The sequence below is a fragment of the Microtus oregoni genome, unplaced genomic scaffold, assembly GCF_018167655.1.
Source record: "Microtus oregoni isolate MIOR12 unplaced genomic scaffold, Mior012 000006F_ref0000085, whole genome shotgun sequence".
NCBI lineage: Eukaryota > Metazoa > Chordata > Mammalia > Rodentia > Cricetidae > Microtus > Microtus oregoni.
Genome location: NW_024543065.1, coordinates 41,053,550 through 41,061,606, shown reverse-complemented (window position 1 = coordinate 41,061,606; position 8,057 = coordinate 41,053,550). Strand labels below are relative to the sequence as shown.

General features: G+C 44.5%; 1 pseudogene; it reads left to right on the top strand.

The window, feature by feature from the left end:
* The first annotated feature begins 284 nt into the window (after positions 1 to 284).
* On the top strand, positions 285 to 7,579 carry LOC121449805 (annotated as a pseudogene).
* The last annotated feature ends 478 nt before the right edge of the window (positions 7,580 to 8,057 follow it).

The following is an 8,057-nucleotide window of genomic DNA, read 5'->3' as shown; positions in this document are numbered from 1 at the left end:
CATACAGTTCCAAAGATGAGGACAGAATGGGGGAAACACTGATTGGATTATAGAAACCTCATCCATCAAAGAACTGATTTCACAGTCTACTACCTGACCTAATCCCAGCCTTGAGAAAGTCAGAGCCTGAAGAAGGCAGTTCCCCTTCCTGTGGGGTTGTGCCAATACAACCATGTCATGCGGAGTACCTGCCTCCAGAGGCCACACCCTGTGTTTCCTGTCTCTCCAGGCAGTCTCCGTACCTCTGCTCATAAACACAGTTGCAGCTTCCAGGAGGAGATGCCATGACCTTCACCTTCACATTCCTGCTCTGTGTGGGTGAGATGTGGAGATGGGGAGGGGATAACTTGGTCTAAGACTGATGCTGTCGCACAGTCTCTCACAGGGCACTCTCTTTCAGGACTGACTCTGGGCCTAGGGACCCAAGTGCTGGCAGGTGAGTGTATGCAAATGCTCTGACCTTTGCTTCTCATCATTCCTGGAGCCATGCTGGGCAGTGAGGCTAGAAAATGACATAGGTGTGCTAAACCTGGGGATGGCTGGAGTATTGGTGTTGGAACATGAAATCTGAGGATGACTCTCCTCGGTCATAGCTGTTCATTTCCTTACAGGGACTCTCCCTAAACCTATCCTCAGAATACAGCCAGACTCTGTTGTATCTGAGAAGGCTACAGTGACCATCGTGTGTGAGGGAACAACAGGAGCCAAAGTATACAGTCTGTATAAAGATAGATATAAATAATTAAGTCCCACAGATATTCTACAGAATTCTATTGACAAGGCTGAATTCACCATCTCAAACATAGAATATCATCATGCAGGACGATATAGTTGCCAGTATCAGACATGTGATGGATGGTCAGAACACAGTGAACCCCTGAAGCTGGTGGTTACAGGTGAGAGGACACACAAGGTCCACAGCCTTGGGCTTGATGGTAAAGAAGTGAATTTGTTCAAAAGAACTTTCTCCAACACCATGAAAGATGAGCCCTTGAGAACATTTAATTGATTCTACTTTCTCTCCTAGGAGTCTACAGGAAACCCAGTCTGTCAGCCCTGCCCAGTCCTGCAGTGACTGAAGGAGGAAATGTCACCCTCCAATGTGCCTCAAAGGAGCAATATGACAGGTTTGTTCTGATTAAGGAAGGACAAAAGAAGCCTTCCAGGATGCTGAACTCACAGTATAAAAACTCTACTAGGCAGTTTCAGGCCCTGTACTCTGTGGGCCCTGTGACCTCCAGTCAAAGGTGGACATTCAGATGCTACAGCTTTAACAAGAACAGCCCACTGGTGTGGTCAGAACCTAGTGACCCCCTGGAGCTCCTGTTTTCAGGTGACGAATCCAAGACTTCCCCTAGAATGATGTTGGAATGATAGAGGTGCTCAGAGAGGACTTGGTGTGTACTGTACGTGAGGAGCCAGGACTCCTGAGCCCATTGACACAGGGTAAGGGAGGCAGTGGGACCCAAGATGCAGAATCCAAGGCAGACAGTGACAGCAATGCCCTGCAGGTCCAGGACAGAAAAGAATCTTCATGGAACCTTCTGGCATTTTGGCTCAGCTCAAGTACCAACCACAAGAGCTCAAGGAACCCACTGATGAGAGGGAGGAAAGACTGTAGGAGTCAGAGCCCTTAGGGCATTAGGTGAACATGGTCTACACAGTCAACCAAGCAGGAAGCATGAGAGCTCCCAGAGACTGAAAGAACAACCATGGACATTACACGAGTCTGCTCTAGGCCCTCTGCACACATGCTGTGGTTGTTTACCTTAGGTGTTTTGTTTTATTCTGTGTAGCTCTTTATGTCCTGAAACTGCCTGTGTAGACCAGGCTGGCACTGAACTTCCAGAAATCTGCCTGTGTTATTTTCCTGAGTGCATGCACCACCACTGCCTGGCTAGCTTGGGGATTATTTTAGACTCATAACAATAGGAGTGGGGCTGTCTCTGACTCTTGTCTGCATGTGGGATGCTTTTTTTTTCTTTTTATGGGTTGCCTTGTCCAGCATTAATATAAGAATGTGTGCCTATTCTTATTGCATGCTTTTACATTCCTTGTTGGAATAATATCCCTGGGACACCTGTGTTTTCTTAAGGGAAACAGAGGTGCAGTGGATATCTGGGAGAGGGAAGAGGTAAGGCTACTACTATTAGGATGTATTGTATGAGAGAAGAATAAATTAAAAGGAAAAAAAAAGGTCATCCACAATGTGACTTTCTAAGTGCCGCCTTCAGACAAACTCATCTGCTTCTTTTTTACTTCCTTGCAGGGACCCTCCACAAACCCACCATCAAGGCTGAGCCAGGCTCTGTGATTGCAAGTGGAAGTACAATGACTATCTCTTGTCAGGGGACCATGGATACAGAAATATATATTCTGCATAAAGAAGGAAGTCAGAAACCATGGGGTACACAGACCCCAGAGGAAACTGAGAACAATGCCAAGTTCTCCATCACTTATGTAACAAGGCAACATGTGGGGAACTATCACTGTTACTGCTACAGTTTGGGTGGTTGGTCAGAGCGCAGTGACACCCTGGAACTGGTGGTGACAGGTGAGGGGACAGGCAGGGTTTCAGCCCGAAGCTCTGCCCTCAGAAGTAGTCCCCTCCCACACTCTAGCCCTGGAGAGCACTGTGGCTGTGTGAGCCCGTGTAACAGGCTGCTCATTCTATCCTAGGAATCCACAAGGGTAAACCCAGGCTGTCAGCACTGCCCAGCCCTATGGCGACTTCAGGAAGGAACATCACTCTCCAATGTATTTCATGGGAGAGATATGACAAGCTCATTCTCACCAAGGAAGATCAGAAATTCCTCAGCTCCATGAACTCACAGAACATACACATTATTAGGCAGTACCAAGCCTATTTCTCTATAGACCATATAACTCCAGATCGTAAAGGGACATTCCGATGTTATGGTTACTACAAACAAGCCCCACAGATGTGATCAGTACCAAGTGACCCTCTGGAAATACACATCTCTGGTGAGTCAGCCCCATCATTAACCAAATATTTTTGACAGCCTAGCCCCTTGCCATGGATCTGTCTTGCTGAGTAGTTGCAGGGAAAATGTATAAACGAAAGAGCCAAGTGATGGATCCAGATCCTGACAGCTGGGAAGAAGCAGTAACATGTGTAGGACAGGATGAGAGGGGATAAATGTTTGCTAAAAGCTAGATCCCCAGTCCATAGTCTGTCACCTCCTCTCTAGGCCTGTCCAAGAAGCCCTCTCTGCTGACTCACCAAGGCCATATCCAGGACCCTGGAAAAATCTCACCCTGCAGTGTTGGTCTGACATCAACTATGATAGATTTGCTCTGTACAAGGTAGGGAAAGACAACCTCACACAGCACTATGTCCAGTGGAGCCAGGCTGACCTCTCCTTGGCAAACTTCTTTCTGGGATCTGTCAGCAGCTCTACTGGAGGCCAATACAGATGCTATGGTGCACACAACCTCTCCTCTGAGTGGTTAGCTCCAGTGATCCCCTGGATATCCTGATCGCAGGTAAGGAACTAAATAGATACTATCAAGCACCTAGGTTCAGCATGAGTTCTCATGGGGAATTTTAGGAGGTGGTGGCTGGGATGAGGGATAGGGATCTTATTTGGGAACAAATGCAGAGACAGCAGAGCAGGAGAATGGCTCAGGTAGAGAACAAAGATGGGGTTCCAGGTGTTGAGGACAGATACAGGTTATGTGTCATCTCAGAACATTAAAGGTAGCCTTTCTGTTGATGGAGCTGTGGGCTGCATTCCTGCAACCTGGCTCCCGGTCACCTGGCTAGCTTATGCCCCGAAATAACAACACACAAACTGTATTCATTTAAACACTGCCTGGCCCATTATGTCTATCCTCTTTTTAACTAACTCTCACATCTTGACTAACCCATTTCTAATAATCTGTGTAGCACCACGAAGTGCTGGGTTACCGGAAAGGATTCTAGTGTATGTCCATCTTGGGCTGCAGCTTCATCGCATCTGCCCTGGAGAGGAGTGGCATGGCGTCTGGCTCACTTCCCTTCTTCCCAGCATTCTGTTCTGTCTACTCCACCTACCTAATTTTCTGACCTATCAGACCAAGCAGTTTTCTTTATTGATTAACCAATGAAACAACAGATTGACAAATGACCTTCCCACATCACCTTTCATCATCCTTTTTCTCCTTAGGACAGCTATTTTTCACTCCTTCCCTCTCAGTGAAGCCTAATTCAACAGTATACTCAGGAGACAATGTGACCCTACTCTGTCAGTCAACATACAAGGTGGACACTTTCATTCTGTCGAAGGATGGAGCAGCCCACCCAACCAAGAGACTAAAATCAAAGTTCCAAATGTGGACGTTTCAAGCAAAATTCAACATGAGTGCTGTGTCCTCAATGTTCTCAGGCACATACAGGTGCTATGGTTCTTGGGACTCATCTGTCTACCTGTTGTCAAACTCCAGTGCCCCCGTGGAGCTCACTGTCTCAGGTGAAGTGACCCTAAACTGTCATGGTGACTTAGAATCCAAATCCTAGGAGAGCCCTTGACTTGGGTGGGATTAAGGGGACAATGGGAAAGGTTAGTCTGAAGGCACTCTCCCTGCCAGAGAAGATGATGCCAACTTCAGTCCTTCAAGTAATGTCCACTCCATTCTCTATTTCAATCTAGGTTTGAGGTAGGCAGCATGAGGATCTTGGGAAGATTACAGGGCAGATGTAGGACAGTGAGGAGGACAAGACTTGGGTTAGCATCTAACACTCACCCTCCTCTTGTTCTTTTTCCTAGGATCCATTCGACCCTCCAACCTTCCACCCTCAAGGCCCAAGCCAACAGCTGGTGAGTATCAGGCACCTAAGTGCAAGAAGTATGTTCCACCCCCAGGCAGCTTGCTTACTCTTAGCCCAGTAAAATCTTCATTTCTCTGTCACTTCAGCTTGTTAGTTCACAACAGAGACCCCAGAGGCTCAGGCTTTAGTTGTGCTACAGAAGGTGGAATCCAGAGAAATATGTTTAGGTCCAGGCAGATAGTTAGGAAAACAGGGAACCCAGACATTCATCTTCCCATCCTGCCAATATGGTTCTGAGAACAAACCTCTCCACTGCATGAAGTCAGGCCCCAGAAGGCTACAAAATTATTGGAATATGGAACACTAACGGACAATAGCAAGTTGTGGAATTGAAATAACTGCTTCTGAAGATACAGAATTGAAATATTCTTCTTTTTCTGGATAGCTACTTCTCTGCATAAAAAAGGAATAAGTGTGGCCCATACCTTAAGTTTCTTTCAGTACTGGCCTTGGCTGTTACTTCTCATTACAAAAGAATCCTCCAGACTCTGCAGTGGATCTGTCCCATAGTCCCCTAGTGGTTGTAATTTGTGCAAGAGTGAGGCACTGGGCTATAGCAGGGCATTCAGACTCCTTCTTCTAGATCATGGGACATAGTTCTAGTATTCTCCATGAGTTCTGTGGCCTCTACTCTCAGGAGAATCTAGAGGTTCTCTGAATACCTCAATGCATCTCTATATATGCTGTATTTTGCCAGTGCTCATGTGAAATTCATGGTCCCAGGTGAGGTGATGCAGATTTTTTCTGAACTGAAGGGGTATCTCAGCATCCTCCATGTAGAGCAATTATTGGCTAGGATTGGGTTACATATGATGTAGAGGGTCAGCCAGACTGGTATTTATCATCATAATGGTAGAGGACCACATGGATATTTCTAGGAATTCTTATTACAGTCCTTCCTAATAGAATCCAGAAGGTTTCAGGCAGTCTAAAGGAGCATCTTGAGAGGCCACAGACAGATGTAGGATACTAAGCAGAAACCAGCCCACAGTGCTGACCTTTGTTCATCACCTACCACTTATCAGTATTTACAACCCTTACTCTCAATGAATCCATGGCTCACAGAGTCTCCAGAGGAAGAGGTAGAGGTAGTCTTCTTGTAATAAGCATTAATCTTGCCTTGCTATATACTCATTCTATCAAAACAGATTCACATCTCCATCTCAACCCTACCCAAAAGAATTCATAATGAGCACCTGAACATAGCAATTATTACATTAAGCAAAATAAAACCCAGCAGTCTCAATCACAACCTATTGCTTTGTAAAATCTACAACTTTTCCCTACATGGTGAAATAGGGGTCCTGAGACTGTATGGGCTCTACATTCTTTGAAGGTTGACAGCTAAGAATATCTCCCACATGCCCTTGGTGTGTTGATCTGACCAAGAGAAGCTTTGGGGTTAGGACATGCATGGCCCTTCCACTACGGACCCTGGAATCTCCTAAAGTGGTGAGAGATCTGTACCACTCTCTCCTCATGCTTCAGCCAGTCCCATTTGTCTTAATATCTACTACTTGTAAATATTACAAAAGTTAGGATTAGAAATGTCAGCCTTGAGAGCTATGCTTAGTGTGAGACAGTCATGTAATCCTGTAAACCTAGTGACTTGCCATGTATACTCTTTCCTAGTTCACATACACAAACATACACACACACATCACATACACACACACATCACACTTTTGAGATCAAGGACTGCAAAGCAGTCTACATAATTCTCCTCTACACCTTGATTCTACATTACTCAAAGAAAAATGAAAAACACAAGGTGATCAATATACACCAAAAAGATGTGCTCCTATTTGTAATTTCTTGGTCTGATGTGGGGATGAACATCTCAGGAACTTTACCACCAAGACACAGGTTATCAAACTTAGAAGAAACCATATCTAATCTTTGAGATTATAAGGAAGTTTCTTCTCACTCAACCCTATAAGGTCCCTGGGTACTCATAAGAGATCAGAGTAATATTCAGATCAAAGGAGAGATGGGAGCATCTAAGTATAACAATAACAAAGACTCAACAAAAACATACATTTGGGAAATCATCCAAAACTGAGGATGTATGTCAGATAATCTCTGTTGAGTTCACCAGAGAAAACATACTCAGAATCGTCTGTGGCTGCTTGGTGCAGTGACTCAGGATCAATATTAGTGATGTCTTAACAATGTATTCTACTCTGAATTTTCTGTTTTCATTGGTGTTTTCACAGGGACAGTGAATGAACAAATAAGAATATGAGGGAATGCAGCTATGTCAAAGGAAAGATTCATTCCAGAAATTCATTAGTTTATAGAATGAGAATGATGGATATTTACATTAAATTAAAAAGTGGAATGCAAAAGAAACCCTCAGCTCTCTTAAGCACACCCACATCATACTCTTCTGTTCTCAGGATCAGCTGAGACTATTAGTGCATTCTAGAACATGTCAAAACCCAAGACAGGTGAGAGATTTAAAACTGAAAACCCTGGAAACAGGGGCCAAATTCTGTTCAGGGAAGGTAGGGACTCTGGATAGAAACTCATTTATCTTGGGAACGTTAAGTTCTCTTGAGGGAATGTTGACCATCACTAATTTATGCAATTTCTTTTTCTACAACCACCGCCTCAGAAAACCAGGATCATACAGTGGAGAATGTCATCAGGATGGGGTTTGCTGTCATGATCCTCATAGTCCTTGGGTTCCTGGTCTTTAAGGCTTGGGCCAACCAGAGACAGAGTCAACATGCTGCTGAGATGTAATCAGAAGAAAAAAAAGTGCACATTTCAAGATTTCAGAGCCTGGGAAACAAATCTTATGATCCATGTTTTCTGTAAAAACAACAACAAAAGAAGAAATCCATTTCTTACCACTGAGTAGTACTACATTGTGTAAATGTGGCACATTTTTGTTATCAATTTTTCCATTGAGGGGTATCTACATTACTTCCAGGTTCTGCCTATTATGAATAATGCTGCTATGAACATAGTCGAGAATGTCCTTTTGGTATAATTGAGCATCCTTTGGGTATATACCCTAAAGTGGTGTTACTGGGTCTTGAGGTAGATTATTTCCAACTTTCTGACAAACCACAGTACTGATTTCCAAAGCATCTGTACAAGTTTGCACTCCCACCAGCAAGGGAGGAGTGTTCCCTTTACCCCACATCCTCTCCAGCATAAGTTATTACTGTTTTTGGTCTTAGCCATTCTTACAGGTGTAAGATGGAATCTCAGAGTT